Here is a 17,886-nt window from a genome sequence, read left to right as displayed (position 1 = left end):
GTTACCGTGATGGCCTCTTCTCGGCGGAGTCCGGGAAGTGGACACGGTGTTGGAGTAATGTTTGCGCAGGTTGCTCTCTAGTTTCTCGCTCGCGCTTTGCCTCCTCTTCTCGCTCTCTTTTGCGAATAAGTTAGCCACCATATATGCTAGTCGCTTGCTGCAGCTCCACATATATTTACCTTGCCTTACCTATAAGCTTAAATAGTCTTGATCACGAGGGTGCGAGATTGCTGAGTCCCTGTGGCTCACAGATTACTATTACACCAGATGCAGGGCCTGATGATTCCGCTCCAGGAGACGCGTTTGAGCTCAAGTGGGAGTTCGACGAAGACTCTCAATGTTACTATGTTTCCTTTCCCGATGATCAGTAGTGGTGCCCAGTTGGGGGTGATTGGGACCGTGTCGCATGTTGGGTTCTCTTTTATTTTGGCGCCATAGTCGGGCCATGAGTGTTTGGATGATGTAATGCTATTTATGTACTTGATTGACGTGGCGAGTGTAAGCCAACTATGTTATCTCCCCTTCATTATTTACATTACATGGGATGTTGTGAAGATTTCCTAACTTGCGACATATGCCTTCAATGCGATTATGTCTCTAAGTCGTGCCTCGACACGTGGGAGCTATAGTCGCATCGAGCGTGTTACAAGTTGGTAATCAGGGCCTTCCCCGACCTTAGGAGCCCCATTGCTTGATCGTTTTTAGCGGCCGAGTTGTGTCTAGAAAAATGTTTTGAGTCATTTAGGAATTATATATCGGAGAGTTTAGGAATTCTTTTTACTTCCCAGTCTCCTCATCGCTCTGGTAAGGCATCCTGACGTAGAGTTTTGACTCTTCTCGTCTCAAATTTCACAAAAAAAAAATTAGGATCACGCGGGTATCTTGGAATCGTTCCGATGGTTTTATGATGAGAACATTGTCTTGGTGCCTCCTGTCAGGGGTTTAGTGGAAGTGTCCCTGGGAGTTGAGCTCTGAGGTGTTGTCATCATAATTTTATCGTTGCAATTCTGGAATACCTGAGTTTAGTACGCCGACATCGAAAATCTCTTTTATGCAGTTCGTTGGTGAGATAACCTCGACGCCACCCAGTACTGGGGCGGGAGTTTGGGAGTATCGCCATAACTTGTATAACGGATGCTTTTCGAAGGTTGAGGTAGATGGTTTCCGAAGGTTTCTTGGTTATGTGTTGAAGGATGGATACAGCTGGATGTAGGATTTGCTAGTTTGGGTGAGATATTATGCTTCCCTTGTATCCCCAACACCTGATTGCATAAACGGAAAGGTTCGGGAGTTTCATATGTGGGAATTCTTGTAGCTCTAGTTCTTCTTCCACGGATATTTGGTTTGAGATTGGGGTTTCTTACCGATTATTCGTTCTTGATTCGTACCTTGTTGATTTATTTCTCTACCTTAATTCTACGTGGCTTCTCAATTTATGGATATGTGACCATTTCAAGAGGAATGCATTCGTTCATTTTGTTCGGATGTGAAGACTATATGTTGCAATTTTCATTCCGTTGGATTCAGCTTCAATATTTTTTCTGTCAATGTGCTAATGGTGGTCAACCTCTTCAGGATGGCTCCTCCAACGCGCATGACTCCGAATCCTGATCCGCCACCACCTGCACCTCCTCTAGAGGCATGGCAAGCTGTGATGGCCGCAACCAATGCAAACACACAGTTGATCATGCAAATTCTTCAAGAGCGCAATCAAGGCAACCAAGGGAATCAAGGCAGCAATCAGAATCACTTTGCTTCACTCAACCAGTTCCTTGCGTACGGGCCAAAGACTTTCAGCAATTGTGTTGAGGCAACCGATGCTGACGATTGGCTTGTGGATCTGTGCAAGCATTTCGAGTGCAGTAACGTCAGGCCTGAGGACTTTGTCAAGTTCGCTTCCTTCCAACTCAAAGATCAAGCTGCAGAATGGTTCCAGCAGTACAAGGATTCCAGAGGTGGACGTGTTATCACTTGGGATGATTTCCGTCGAGATTTCCGAGCTCATCATATTCCTCAGAGCGTGGTTGAAAGCAAGCGTGAGGAATTCCGTAATCTGAAGCAAGGCTCTTTGTCTGTCTATGACTACAACAAGTTGTTCCAGAAGCTCGCCCGCTTTGCCAAGCAGGACGTCCCTGATGAGAAGAGCATGATATATCAGTTCAGGGGTGGTCTCAGAGAAGAAATTCAGCTAGCTCTTGTTCTCTTCGAGCCCTTGAGGTACGATGAGTTCTACAACATGGCACTGAAGCAAGAGGCTGCTTAGTTAAGGTGTGATGCTTCCAAGAAGCGAGTCAGAGATGTTACTCCTTCTTCCTCTACTCAAGTGGCCAAGCAGCAGAAGTATTGGCTTCCTCCTCCTCCATTCCGTTAGCCGTATCAGCAGAAGAGCAAAGGTGGCAGTGGTTCTTCCCACCCACCCAACCCTGGCTTTCAGAACAAGACTTCATCTCAAGCTCCAAGATCGAGTGCTCCGTATCACCATCCGCTTTCAGAGGTCACGTGCAACAAGTGCCAACAGAAGGGTCACTATGCCAACAAGTGTTTCAACCAGAGGCGTCTTCCTCCTCCTCCTCCTATCAGATCGGCAAGTACAGTTGTGGTCAAGCATAACCCCAAGTCCGCCAAGGTCAACTTGCTGAATGCAGCTCAGGCAGAGGACTCACCAGATGTGATCATGGGTAACCTTCCTGTTAATGACATTCCCGCAAGAGTTCTTTTTGACACTGGTGCATCTTTATCATTTTTATCGAAGCCTTTTGCATCCATGCATGATGTGCATACTATTGATTTGCCTAAGCCGATAGCTGTTTCTTCTCCGGGTTTGTTCATGAACACCAAAATGATGGCTCCGGATGTTACTATCACGTTGGGCGATTACAAGTTTCTTTCTTCTCCTATGGTGCTTGGTAACTCAGATATTGATCTTATTCTCGGAATGGATTGAAGCACAAGGCTCAGCTTGATTGTGCAGCCAGGCAGATTCAATTGACTCATTCGTCTGAGGATGTAATTGTCTTTGCCGCTCGTGATGATACCATTCGTCTGTTTTCTCTCAATGAGAAGGGTGAATTGGATGCTATCTCGCAAATTCCAGTCGTTTGCGAATATCAAGACGTCTTTCCAGAAGAGCTCCCAGGAATGCCTCCGCACCGGCCAGTTGAATTCGTTATTGATCTTGAGCCTGGCACGGAACCTGTGTGCAAACGTCCTTACAAGCTCGGACCTGAAGAGTTGAAGGAGCTGAAGAAGCAACTCGATATTCAAGAGAAAATGGGTCTCATCCGGCCTAGTTCTTCTCCGTGGGGTTGTGGTGTTCTTTTTGTGAAGAAGAAGGATGGAATGGACCGACTTTGTGTTGATTACCGTCCAGTGAACAATAAGACCATCAAGAACAAATACCCACTTCCCAACATCAATGAGCTGTTCGAACAACTCAAAGGTGCCCAAGTGTTCTCCAAGCTTGATCTCCGTATGGGTTATCATCAGATTCGAATCCGTGAGCAAGATATTCCCAAGACGGCTTTCAGGACAAGCTTTGGTTCATATGAATACACTGTCATGTCTTTCGGCCTCGTCAACGCTCCTCCGACTTTCTCTCGCATGATGAACTTCATCTTCAACGCCTACACCAATGACTTCGTTTTGGTCTATCTCGATGACATTCTGGTTTTCTCGAAGAACAAGGAAGATCATGCCAAGCACTTGCGTTTGGTTCTTGATAAGCTCAGAGAACATCAGTTCTACGCCAAGTTCTCCAAGTGTGAATTTTGGCTCGATGAGGTTCTTTATCTTGGTCATATCATCTCTGCCAAGGGCATTGCCGTGAATCCTGAGAAGGTGTTTGCAATTGTGAATTGGGAACCTCCTCAGAACGTGAAGCAACTCCGGAGTTTTCTCGGTCTCGCAAGCTATTGCCGAAGATTCGTTGAAAACTTTTCTAAGATCGCGAAGCCTCTCTCTAATCTTCTTCAGAAGCACGTCAAGTACGTTTGGTCTCCGGAGTGTGATATTGCTTTCAACACATTGAAAGAGAAATTGATCACTGCTCCAGTTCTGACTCCGCCTGATGAATCCAAGCCGTACGAGGTCTTTTGTGATGCCTCTCTCCAAGGTCTTGGCGCAGTTTTGATGCAAGAGAAGAGAGTTGTTGCTTGTACATCTCGCCAGTTGAAGCCTAATGAGAAGAACTACCCCACTCATGATCTCGAGTTGGCGGCAGTTGTGCATGCTCTTTTGACTTGGAGACATCTTCTATTGGGAAGAAAAGTGGACATTTTCACTGATCATATGAGTCTCAAGTACATCTTCACTCAGCCTAATCTCAACCTCAGGCAAACTCGATGGGTCGAAATGATTCAAGAGTATAATCCGAGTATTGAGTATACTCCAGGCAAGGCCAATGTGATTGCTGACGCATTGAGCAGAAAAGCTTACTGCAACAGTCTGATTCTCAAGCCTTATCAACCCGAGCTTTGTGAAGCTTTCCTCAAACTTAATCTGCAAGTTGTTCCTCAAGGTTTCCTCGCAACCTGCTAGTCTCTCCTACCTTGGAAGACCAGATTCGCCAAGCCCAGCTTCTTGATGCTATGGTGAAAAAGGTGAAGATTGGGATTGCCAAGAGTCAGTCCAAGTACAAGTGTTACCGCCTTGATGACAAGGACACTCTCTTCTTCGAGGATCGTATTGTTGTACCCAAAGGTGAACTTCGTAAAGTGATCATGAACGAGGCTCACAATTATCTCCTCTCCATCCACCCTAGGAGCACGAAGATGTATCAGGACCTTAAGCAGGCTTATTGGTGGACTCGAATGAAGCGCGAGATTGCTCAATTCGTGAATGAATGTGATGTTTGCAGAAGAGTGAAGGCAGAACACCAAAGGCCAGCTGGTCTCCTCCAACCTCTTGCCATTCCAGAATGGAAGTTTGATCACATTGAAATGGACTTCGTGACTGGGTTTCCAAAGTCCAAGCGTGGCAATGATGCTATATTCGTTGTCATCGACAAACTCACCAAAGTGGCTCACTTTTTGCCTATCAAAGAGTAGATCACTGCAGCTCTATTGGCGGAACTCTATACCTCTCGTATTGTCTCTCTGCACGGTATTCCTCAAGTGATTTCTTTAGACCGTGGCAGCATCTTTACCTCGAAGTTTTGGGATTCTTTTCAGAAGGCCATGGGCACGAACATCCGCTTCAGCACAGCTTTCCATCCTCAAACCAGCGGTCAAGTCGAGCGTGTCAACCAGATTCTTGAAGATATGCTCAGGGCTTGTGTGATCTCCTTCGGCATGAAGTGGGAAGATTGTCTTCCTTATGCTGAATTCTCCTACAACAACAGTTTTCAAGCAAGTTCGGGCAAGGCCCCATTTGAAATTCTGTATGGCAGGAAGTGCCATACCCCTCTCAACTGGTCTGAAACCGGTGAACGTCAGCTTTTGGGTAATGACTTAATCACAGAGGCAGAAGAAATGTGCAAAGTCATTCGTGATAACCTCAAAGCAGCCCAATCCCGTCAGAAGAGCTACTATGATAGTAAGCACCGTGATTTGGCTTTCGAGATCGGAGATCATGTTTACCTCCGTGTCTCTCCTATGAAAGGTACTCGTCGCTTCGGTATCAAAGGGAAGCTTGCCCCCAGATACATGGGACCTTTCAAGATTGTCAGCAAGAGAGGCGACCTCGCCTATCAACTCGAGTTTCCTTCAAACTTTGCAAATGTTCATGACGTGTTCCATGTCTCTCAGCTTCGAAAGTGCTTCAAGACTCCTGACCGCACCGTAAACTTCGAGGACATTGAGCTCCAAGAAGATCTCTCTTATCGTGAGCACCCAGTTGCTATTCTTGAAGAGACTGAACGCAAGACTCGCAACAAGTCAATCAAATTTCTCAAAGTCAAGTGGTCACACCATTCCGACCATGAAGCTACCTGGGAACGCGAGGATCACCTCCGTTCTGAGTACCCGGCGTTTTTTCAGTCCTACATCTCGGGGCGAGATCCTTTCGTAGTGGTGGAGTGTTGTAACACCCCGGATATAACTTTCCCAATTTGTACTCCAACTCTTGCCGTTTCCGGTGTTAAGTTATTTTATTTCCTCGGGTTCGGGTCTTTGCCTCCATGTGTTGTTGTCATTGTCATGCATCTCATATCATGTCATCATGTGCATTGCATTTGCATACGTGTTCGTCTCATGCATTCGAGCATTTTCCCCGTTGTCCGTTTTGCATTCCGGCGCTTCGTTCTCCTCCGGTGGTCATTTCTAGCTTTCTTTCATGTGTGGGAATTAAACATTTCCAGATTGGACCGAGACTTGCCAAGCGGCCTTAGTTTACTACCGGTAGACCGCCTGTCAAGTTTCGTATCGTTTGGACTTCGTTTGATACTACAACGATTAACCGAGGGACCGAAAAGGCCTCGTGTGTGTTGCAGCCCAACAACCCTCCATTTTGGCCCAAAACCCACCAAACTCTGCTCCATCATCTAGAGCGTTCTATCACGATCGCGTGGCCGAAAACCGCACCTCATTTGGACTCTCCTAGCTCCCTCTATGCCTATTTAAACACCCCCCGAGATCCGGGTCTTCTTCTCCCCCGAAACCCTAGAAATCCACCGCGCCGCACCGGACATTGTCCGTCCGGGCCGGACAAAACCGCCACCGCCGCCCGCGCCCTATCGCGCGCCGCCACGTGGCCCTGCGCCGCCGCCCACCGCGCCGGCCCGGGAGGCCCGCAGCCGGCCCCCGAAGCCCGGAGCGACCGCGCCGCCGCCCGAAGCCCCGCGCCTCCTCGCTCCCGACGCCGGCGCCGAAGCCCGCCGCTCCGCCGCGCCGTCAACGCCGCCCCGCCGCGCGCCATCACCGCCCGAGCCGCCGCCGCCCCGTCCGGCCGCCGCCAAGCCTCGCCGCCGCCTCCCAGCCGGCGCGCGCGCCGCCCGCCGCCGCGCCGCCTCCTCCCTCACCGGCCGGCGAGCCCGCCAAGTCCGGCCGCCTCCTCCGTTAAACCTCGAACGGCGCGCCCCGGTGAACAGTGCCCGGCGAGATCCAGATCCGGTTGATTTTTTTTCCGAAACCCTAGCCCATGTTGCATACTTTGACCTGCCGTAACTTTGCATCCATAGCTCCGATTCATGCATATAGCATATCAAAATATTCAACTCAGAGAGTACATCATTTCATTCCAATGCATCATTTTCATTTGAGTTCATCTTGATGCCCGAAATGCTGTTAGAAGAGGGCTACTTGAGATATTTGTCAGATCTGTTACTCCGTTTAGCACTTCTGTCTTTTTTGCCATGATTATTGTGTGCATGATATGCCCGTGAGTTCTACATGTGTTTTGTTAAGGGTTTTGTCATCTTTCCAGAGGTGCAACCCATGTATTTTTAGGATGTGTGTGGTGACTTGTGCAAGCTTGCAAAGTGGTGCACTTAGTAATGCTGTTTTCAGGGACTTAGTAATTTCACTAAGTCCTGGAGCTGTTTATCTCATGATGCCATATGTTCTTGTTGTTTCCTAGTGATCCGTGCCACTTTTGAGGATGATCAGTAAGGGTGTTTTGTTAATATTGTAGTGCTCTATCCATCCATGCCTCTGTTTGCAATTATGGAGCACCCTAGCTTGAGTCAATCGAGCTCTACTTTTGCTACTTTGTGAATCTGGGCAGATTGTCAACTTGTTTGCAATTTTGCCGGTGATGTTGTAGTTGATCCGTGCATGCTATGCTATTGTTCTTACCATGTCTAGTTTGCATTTTGTGCCTTCTTGATGGTTGTATGCTTTTCTTGCCATGACTTGCACCGTAGTGAGTGCATCGAGCTCGTAAACATGCCTACTTGAGTTATATTTCAGCTTGCTCCAGTTTTCACTATGTATGAAAACTGATTATGTTTTTGCTATGTTCACATGCTTGCAATTGTATTTTCTGATCCCTTTTGGCTCAAGGTCACTAAGGGACTTTTGTTAAGCTCTTTGAGTAGCTCCATGCCATGCTTTACTTTGCCATGTTCAGATCCTGTAGCATGTAGTTTTGTTGCTCCGAAGAGGGCTACCTGATCTGAAATTCTAGACAAATGTTGATTACACTAAGTCTGAGATCTGTTTGTCATATGCATTTTGCCATGCTTGTTTGAACCTGTTAATGGATGTTTTGGCCATAGCTCAGTGCTAGACTTTTGTTAAGCATCTTGTGTGCATCCCTGCCATGTATTTTGTTGTCATGTTTGGGTGCTGTAGCATGTTCATTTCGTTGCATTTAGATGCCTACTTGCTGTAAATCGCAGACCGGTGTCATTTTTGAATCGCTTGCCATTTCCAAACCGTAACTCCGATTCTGGCGTTCTTTATATCGTTTTCAAGCGATTTCGTCTCATATTTCCAGTGGCACACTTGGAATTCCAAGTTGAGGCCAGGTTCATGCACTTCCTGTCATATCTTGCATTTTGCATCCAGCATCGCATCCCGCATAGCATATCATCATTGCATCATATCGCTTGATCCTTGCACGTGGTTGATTGTATCCTTGTTGCTTGTTTGTCTTGTTTGGGTAGAGACGGGAGACGAGTTCGCTAACGAGGAGCCTGTTGAGTTTGCTTTCGAGGATCCAGTCAACTCTGACAACTGTGCAGGCAAGATGATCATACCCTCGAAATCACTACTATCTTTGCTATGCTAGATTGCTCGCTCTTTTGCTGTGCCATTGCTACGATGCCTACCACTTGCTTGCAAGCCTCCCAAATTGCCATGTCAAACCTCTAACCCACCAATGTCCTAGCAAACCGTTGATTGGCTATGTTACCGCTTTGCTCAGCCCCTCTTATAGCGTTGCTAGTTGCAGGTGAAGATTGGAGGCCGTTCCTTGTTGGAACATCTTTTATTTACTTGTTGGGATATCATTATATTGCTATGTTATCTTAATGCATCTATATACTTGGTAAAGGGTGGAAGGCTCGGCCTCTCGCCTAGTGTTTTGTTCCACTCTTGCCGCCCTAGTTTCCGTCATATCGGTGTTATGTTCCCGGATTTTGCGTTCCTTACGCGGTTGGGTTATAATGGGAACCCCTTGATAGTTCGCCTTGATTAAAGCTTTTCTAGCAATGCCCAACCTTGGTTTTTACCATTCGCCACCTAGCCTTTTCTTTTCCTTGGGTTCTGCAGACTCAAGGGTCATCTTTATTTTACCCCCTACCCCCCCCCGGGCCAGTGCTCCTCTGAGTGTTGGCCCCATTGAGCGATGTCCGGGGCTACCAGGGGCAACTCTGGGCTGCCTACCCGACGTCTTGCTCATCTGAGTGTGCCCTGAGAAAGAGATATGCGCAGCTCCTATCGGGATTTGTCGGCACATTCGGGCGGTGTTGCTGGTCTTGTTTTAACCTGTCTAAGTGTCTTGAGTTACCGAGATACCGAGTTTGATCGGAACGTCTTGGGAGGAGGTCTATTCCTTCGTTGACCATGAGAGCTTGTCATGGGCTAAGTTGGGACTCCCCTGCAGGGATTTGAACTTTCGAAAGCCGTGCCCGCGGTTATGGGCAGATGGGACTTTGTTAATGTCCGGTTGTAGATAACTTGAACCTTAACTTAATTAAAATGAATCAACTGAGTGTGTTACCATGATGGCCTCTTCTCGGCGGAGTCCGGGAAGTGGACACGGTGTTGGAGTAATGTTTGCGCAGGTTGCTCTCTAGTTTCTCGCTCGCGCTTTGCCTCCTCTTCTCGCTCTCTTTTGCGAATAAGTTAGCCACCATATATGCTAGTCGCTTGCTGCAGCTCCACATATATTTACCTTGCCTTACCTATAAGCTTAAATAGTCTTGATCGCGAGGGTGCGAGATTGCTGAGTCCCCGTGGCTCACAGATTACTATTACACCAGATGCAGGGCCTGATGATTCCGCTCTAGGAGACGCGTTTGAGCTCAAGTGGGAGTTCGACGAAGACTCTCAACGTTACTATGTTTCCTTTCCCGATGATCAGTAGTGGTGCCCAGTTGGGGGTGATTGGGACCGTGTCGCATGTTGGGTTCTCTTTTATTTTGGCGCCGTAGTCGGGCCATGAGTGTTTGGATGATGTAATGTTATTTATGTACTTGATTGACGTGGCGAGTGTAAGCCAACTATGTTATCTCCCCTTTATTATTTACATTACATGGGATGTTGTGAAGATTGCCTAACTTGCGACATATGCCTTCAATGCGATTATGTCTTTAAGTCGAGCCTCGACACGTGGGAGCTATAGTCGCATCGAGGGTGTTACAGGCGCCCCCCCTAGGGCGCGCCCCCTGCCTCATGGGCCCCCTGTTGCTCCACCGACGTACTCCTTCCTCCTATATATACCTACGTACCCCCAAACGATCAGATACAGAGCCAAAAACCTAATTCCACCGCCGCAACTTTCTGTATCCACGAGATCCCATCTTGGGGCCTGTTCCGGAGCTCCGCCGGAGAGGGCCATTATCACGGAGGACTTCTACATCATCATAACCTCTCCGATGAAGTGTGAGTAGTTTACCTCTGACCTTCGGGTCCATAGATATTAGCTAGATGGCTTCTTCTCTCTTTTTGGATCTCGATACAATGTTCTCCCCCTCTCTCGTGGAGATCTATTCGATGTAATCTTCTTTTGCGGTGTGTTTGTTGAGATCGATGAATTGTGGGTTTATGATCAAGTCTAGCTATGAATAATATTTGAATCTTCTCTGAATACTTTTATGTATGATTGGTTATCTTTGCAAGTCTCTTCAAATTATCAGTTTGGTTTGGCCTACTAGATTGGTTTTTCTTGCCATGGGAGAAGTGCTTAGCTTTGGGTTCAATCTTGCATTGTCCTTTCCCAGTGACAGAAGGGGCAGCAAGGCACGTATTATATTGTTGCCATCGAGGATAACAAGATGGGGTTTTTATCATATTGCATGAAACTATCCCTCTACATCATGTCATCTTGCTTAAGGCGTTACTATGTTTTTAACTTAATACTCTAGATGCATGCTGGATAGCGGTCGATGAGTGGAGTAATAGTCACTACAAAAAAAATACACTTCCGTGATGATACGTGTTTGTCACAGTAGGTCGCTTTTTTGTCATGCATGTACATCCATGACAAATTTATGACAGAATCAAGATAGTCATACCTGTGCTGTCGTAGAAGTGTTCCATGACATTACCAAAATTATCATCACGGAAGTATCCACTTCCATGACGATAAATCACGCGTCACAGAAGTGCTTTCGTCAAGGGTGACCGACATGTGGCATCCACCGTAACGGCACGCCGTTAAGCTATCGGGTCGGGTTTTGGATCCGATAACCTGTTAACAGCCCCGACCAATGGGAAATTTCCACGTGTAAAATTCTTATAGGCCGGACAAAACATGTGTCAGCTCGTCAGTGGGTCAGATAGGCGCCTATGATATGTCGACACGTGGCACGGCCCAATAGTGGCCCATTTAGCTTACAAAGCCGGCCTGTTTGAGTTGGTCAAAAGTTAACGGGCTGGCCCATGAAAAGCCTGTTAACGATCTCTTCGCAAATAGCCGATTTTACAGACCGTTAGGCCCTAAAGGAAATCGGCCCAACAACGTCATGTGGGCCGTCGAATATAATACCAGCCCATTTCACTTTCGGCCCATGTATGGCCCACGACGTCTTTCGGCCCATATGAGCCTTCGTATCTTTTGGCCCATTACAGGCCCATGGTGAGTCTAGCCCATAATGAACAGTAATTTTCTTTATACCTGTTAACGGCCCGTGATTTACACGGGTCGTTTCCAGCCCGTGTTAGCTTTTGGCCTATTGACGGCCCATACTTTCTTGGGCTCCTTTTCGACCCTCGATTACTTCCGGCCCGTTACTGGCATGTTCCCCTAATGGGCCAAATTCGGCCCATGGCAAGAGTCGGCCTGTTACTGGCCTGTTACACTAATGGGCCAAATTCGGCCCATGGCAAGAGTCCCCATTACTGGCCTGTTACGCTAATGGGCCAAAATCGGCCCATGGCAAGAGTCGGCCTGTTTCTGACCTGCTAACCCATTGCCCAGTTTCCAGCCCGTCCTATATTCTGGCCCATTAACGACCCGTTATGCCTGTGACAGAATTAAGCCTTTGCTGTCCTACGGCCTATTAACGGCCTGTTACCATGTTGGGCCGATACCAATTACGCCCGATTATGGCCCATGTAGACACATTTATCCGACGGCCCGAGGCCCACCGATTACAGGCCCATTTATCGACGGCTTGTAGGAGACCCATGGATCCTACGGCCCGTATATGGCCCATGTAGTTGCGGCCACTAGCAAACCAGGGAAAAAGAAGACTAGGAAATAAATAAGGCCAAAACTAACGCTAGGCTATTAAGGCGATTGCACATACTACATCCACTCGGCATCAAAGATCGCCACCAGTGCAAATATAGGGAACACCCTACACTATACAAAAATGGCTTGCTGTTTTCTTCAGGCGGTGGCTGCACATTAAGAATACATTTTGTATCGCACCAAAACAAATTACAACTACATAACAAAAGGAAGGTTGGCATAAAACTTAACAGTCTAGCAGATAAATGCACCACCCAGAAGTTCAGAAGCTCAGTTCATTTGACCTGACTGTTACGTTTTCATGTTGTATTGTCTGATGGAGCACCATAACCCTCGCCTTCATTTCCCCTAGGCTCCTGAACAACATAGCAAATGTCTGATAGTCTGGTTTCAAAACCATGCATATCTTGACAACATTGAGCAATGTTTCTCCTTGTTTCACAAAGGGTCTCGGTTAGGGAATGGACTTGTGTCTGGAGCGCAGATACAACATTGCTTTGAGCTTGCATATCTTGATCATGAGACAGTTTGGACGATATTGCCTTAACAACCAACCCAGTATTATGCAGGAACGTGCTTTTGCCACTGTTAGTGGACAGGTACTGACCCACTGCAGCAAGAGCTGACATTGCGGTTATAGTTTCCTCGCCACCTTCAGGTGGCGGTTCCACCATTTTTCCATAGCTCGCTGAAAAGTTGAGGTTTTACATTAGTAGTACCAGAACAGAAGATATTAAGGAGGCAGCAAAACCAAACAAAATAGCTTTGGTCTATATACAAAACTTATTCTGGTGAACCCATGTAAAATATTAGTTGTATTTTATTGCAAAGTACATAATAAAACCAGGTTCCAAACATATGACCATGTACCATCGCTAATGTATTGTCTATTTCTTCACATTGTATTGAAGGCTAAGGATGAAGAGACGAAGTTTATAATACGGTAAGCATAGTATGACGTCATTCATATCACAAAACAACTGAGAACAGACAAACAGGCAATTGTAACATTGTGTGAGCAAGTCTAGCACGGAACTAGATTACGGGTCAAGATCAAAGGAACATCACTCCTCTCTTTTAAACCTTGTAAGGTGCAATGATACGCAAAGACAATTGTGTATAAAATTGAAAAGAGTAATAGACATTGGCTGCAAACCATGCAGTTCAAGGCACAAGTCAGAGTAAGTAGTAGTTAAAAGGCATGAGGATTAAGGACTTACAACAGCGGCTTTGACTGGTGTAGTCATGCCCTTCTTCTTGCTGGTGTGACAGTCCTTGAAGATTTCCACAACATTTGGTTCAGGTACTTTTTGGTCCTTGCGGGCTTTCCTCTGCATTTGGAGCAAGTCAATATAGATCTGATAATATGGTAGCGCGAAAAGAGTGAAACAGCAGCTAATTACAAGAGCCTCGCAGTGTGCAATATAGCAACGAGATCCTGTTGTCTGTTGGAATTTCACTTTCGTATGGTTGGCCTTGTTCTTTGAACAGTTCACCTACAAGAAGATAGATTTGTATGGCACATGCGTAAATAGGACTTCAACATGTGATCTGTGTTGGGGAACGTAGTAATTTCAAAAAAATTCCTACACACACACAAGATCATGGTGATGCATAGCAACGAGAGGGGAGAGTGTTGTCTACGTACCCTCGTAGACCGACAGCGGAAGCGTTATGACAACGCGGTTGATGTAGTCGTACGTCTTCATGGCCCGACCGATCAAGCACCGAAACTACGGCACCTCCGAGTTCTAGCACACGTTCAGCTCGACGACGATCCACGGACTCCGACCCAGCAAAGTGTCGGGGAAGAGTTCCGTCAGCACGACGGCGTGGTGATGATCTTGATGTTCTACCGTCACAGGGCTTCGCCTAGGCACCGCTACAATATTATCGAGGATTATAGTGGAGGGGGGCACCGCACACGGCTAAGAGAACGATCACGAAGATCAACTTGTGTGTCTAGAGGTGCCCCCCTGCCCCCGTATATAAAGGAGCAAGGGGGAGGGGTGGCCGGCCAGGAGGAGGCGCGCCAGGGAGGAGTCCTACTCCTACCGGGAGTAGGACTCCCTCCTTTTCCTTGTCCAACTAGGAGAGGGGGAAGGAAGGGAGAGAGGAGAGGAAGGAAAGGGGGGCGCCGCCCCCCCCCCCTTGTCCAATTCGGACTAGAGGGGGAGGGGGCGCGCGGCCTGCCCTGGCCGCCCCTCCTCTTCTCCACTTTGGGCCCATGAGGCCCATTAACCCCCGGGGGGGTTCCGGTAACCCCCCGGTACTCCGGTTTTATCCGAAACTTCTCCAGAACACTTCTGGTGTCCGAATATAGCCGTCCAATATATCAATCTTTATGTCTCGACCATTTCGAGACTCATCGTCATGTCCGTGATCATATCCGGGACTCCAAACAATCTTCGGTACATCAAAATATATAAACTCATAATGAAACTGTCATCATAACGTTAAGCGTGCGGACCCTACGGGTTCGAGAACAATGTAGACATGACCGAGACACGTCTCCAGTCAATAACCAATAGCAGAACCTGGATTCTCATATTGGCTCCTACATATTCTACGAAGATCTTTATTGGTCAGACCGCATAACAACATACGTTGTTCCCTTTGTCATCGGTATGTTACTTGCCCGAGATTCGATCGTCGGTATCTCAATACCTTGTTCAATCTCGTTACAGGCAAGTCTCTTTACTCGTTTCGTAATACATCATCGCGCAACTAACTCATTAGTTGCAATGCTTGCAAGGCTTATGTGATGTGCATTACCGAGAGGGCCCAGAGATACCTCTCCGACAATCAGAGTGACAAATCCTAATCTCGAAATACGCCAACCCAACATGTACCTTTGGAGACACTTGTAGAGCTCCTTTATAATCACCCAGTTATGTTGTGACGTTTGGTAGCACACAAAGTGTTCCTCCGGCAAACGGGGGTTACATAATCTCAAAGTCATAGGAACATGTATAAGTCATGAAGAAAGCAATAGCAACATACTAAACGATCGGGTGCTAAGCTAATGGAATGGGTCATGTCAATCACATCATTCTCCTAATGATGTGATCCCGTTAATCAAATGACAACACATGTCTATGGTTAGGAAACATAACCATCTTCGATTAACAAGCTAGTCAAGTAGAGGCATACTAGTGACGTTTAGTTTGTCTATGTATTCACACAAGTATTATGTTTCCGGTTAATACAATTTTAGCATGAATAATAAACATTTATCATGATATAAGGAAATAAAATAATAACTTTATTATTGCCTCTAGGGCATATTTCCTTCAGTCTCCCACTTGCACTAGAGTCAATAATCTAGATTACACAGTAATGATTCTAACAACCATGGAGCTTTGGTGCTGATCATGTTTTGCTTGTGGAAGAGGCTTAGTCAACGGGTCTGCTACATTCAGATCCGTATGTATCTTGCAAATCTCTATGTCTCCCACCTGGACTAGATCCCAGATGGAATTGAAGCCTCTCTTGATGTGCTTGGTTCTCTTGTGAAATCTGGATTCCTTTGCCAAGGCAATTGCAGCAGTATTGTCACAAAAGATTTTCATTGGACCCGATGCACTAGGTATGAAACCTAGATCGGATATGAAGTCCTTCATCCAGACTCCTTCGTTTGCTGCTTCCGAAGCAGCTATGTACTCCGCTTCACATGTAGATCCCGCCACAACGCTTTGTTTAGAACTGCACCAACTGACAGCTCCACCGTTTAATGTAAACACGTATCCGGTTTGCGATTTAGAATCGTCCGGATCAGTGTCAAAGCTTGCATCAATGTAACCTTTTACGATGAGCTCTTTGTCACCTCCATATACGAGAAGCATATCCTTAGTCCTTTTCAGGTATTTCAGGATGTTCTTGACCGCTGTCCAGTGATCCACTCCTGGATTACTTTGGTACCTCCCTGCTAGACTTATAGCAAGGCACACATCAGGTCTGGTACACAGCATTGCATACATGATAGATCCTATCGCTGATGCATAGGGAACATCTTTCATATTCTCTCTATCTTCTGCAGTGGTCGGGCATTGAGTCCTACTCAATTTCACACCTTGTAACACAGGCAAGAATCCTTTCTTTGCTTGATCCATTTTGAACTTCTTCAAAATTTTGTCAAGGTATGTTGTTTGTGAAAGTCCAATTAAGCGTCTTGATCTATCTCTATAGATCTTTATGCCTAATATGTAAGCAGCTTCACCGAGGTCTTTCATTGAAAAACTCTTATTCAAGTATGCCTTTATGCTATCCAGAAATTCTATATCATTTCCGATTAGTAATATGTCATCCACATATAATATCAGAAATGCTACAGAGCTCCCACTCACTTTCTTGTAAATACAGGCTTCTCCAAAAGTCTGTACAAACCCAAATGCTCTGATTACACTATCAAAGCGTTTATTCCAACTCTGAGCGGCTTGCACCAGTCCATAAATGGATCGCTGGAGCTTGCACACTTTGTTAGCTCCTTTTGGATCGACAAAACCTTCCGGCTGCATCATATACAACTCTTCTTCCAGAAATCCATTCAGGAATGCAGTTTTGACATCCATCACAATCATAAAATGCGGCAATTGCTAACATGATTCGGACAGACTTAAGCATCGCTACGAGTGAGAAGGAATCATCGTAGTCAATCCCTTGAACTTGTCAAAAATCTTTTGCGACAAGTCGAGCTTTGTAGACAGTAACATTACCGTCAGCGTCAATCTTCTTCTTGAAGATCCATTTATTCTCAATTGCTTGCCGATCATTGGGCAAGTCAACCAAAGTCCACACTTTGTTCTCATACATGGATCCCATCTCAGATTTCATGGCTTCAAGGCATTTTGCGGAATCTGGGCTCACCATCGCTTCTTCATAGTTCGTAGGTTCATCATGATCTAGTAGCATGACTTCCACAACAGGATTACCGTACCACTCTGGTGCGGATCTTACTCTGGTTGATCTACGAGGTTCAGTAGATACTTGTTCTGAAGTTTCATGATCATCGTCATTAGCTTCCTCACTAATTGGTGTAGGTGTCACAGGAACCGGTTTCTGTGATGTACTACTTTCCAATAAGGGAGCAGGTACAGTTACCTCATCAAGTTCTACTTTCCTCCCACACACTTCTTTCGAGAGAAACTCCTTCTCTAGAAAGTTTCCAAATTTAGCAACAAAGGTCTTGCCTTCGGATCTGTGATAGAAGGTGTATCCAATAGTTTCCTTTGGATATCCTATGAAGACATATTTCTCCGATTTGGGTTCGAGCTTATCAGGTTGAAGCTTTTTCACATAAACATCGCAGCCCCAAACTTTAAGAAACGACAACTTTGGTTTCTTGCCAAACCATAGTTCATAAGGCGTCGTATCAACGGATTTCGATGGTGCCCTATTTAACGTGAATGCGGCCGTCTCTAAAGCATAACCCCAAAACGATAGTGGTAAATCAGTAAGAGACATCATAGATCGCACCATATCTAGTAAAGTACGATTACGATGTTCGGACACACCATTACACTATGGTGTTCCGGGTGGTGTGAGTTGCGAAACTATTCCGCATTGTTTCAAATGTACACCAAACTCGTA

This window comes from Triticum urartu, chromosome 1A (assembly GCF_056163025.1).
Source record: "Triticum urartu cultivar PI428250 chromosome 1A, HENAU_Tu73, whole genome shotgun sequence".
Classification (NCBI taxonomy): domain Eukaryota; kingdom Viridiplantae; phylum Streptophyta; class Magnoliopsida; order Poales; family Poaceae; genus Triticum; species Triticum urartu.
The sequence above is the reverse complement of the archived record's forward strand: the minus strand, read 5'-3'. Positions refer to the sequence as shown.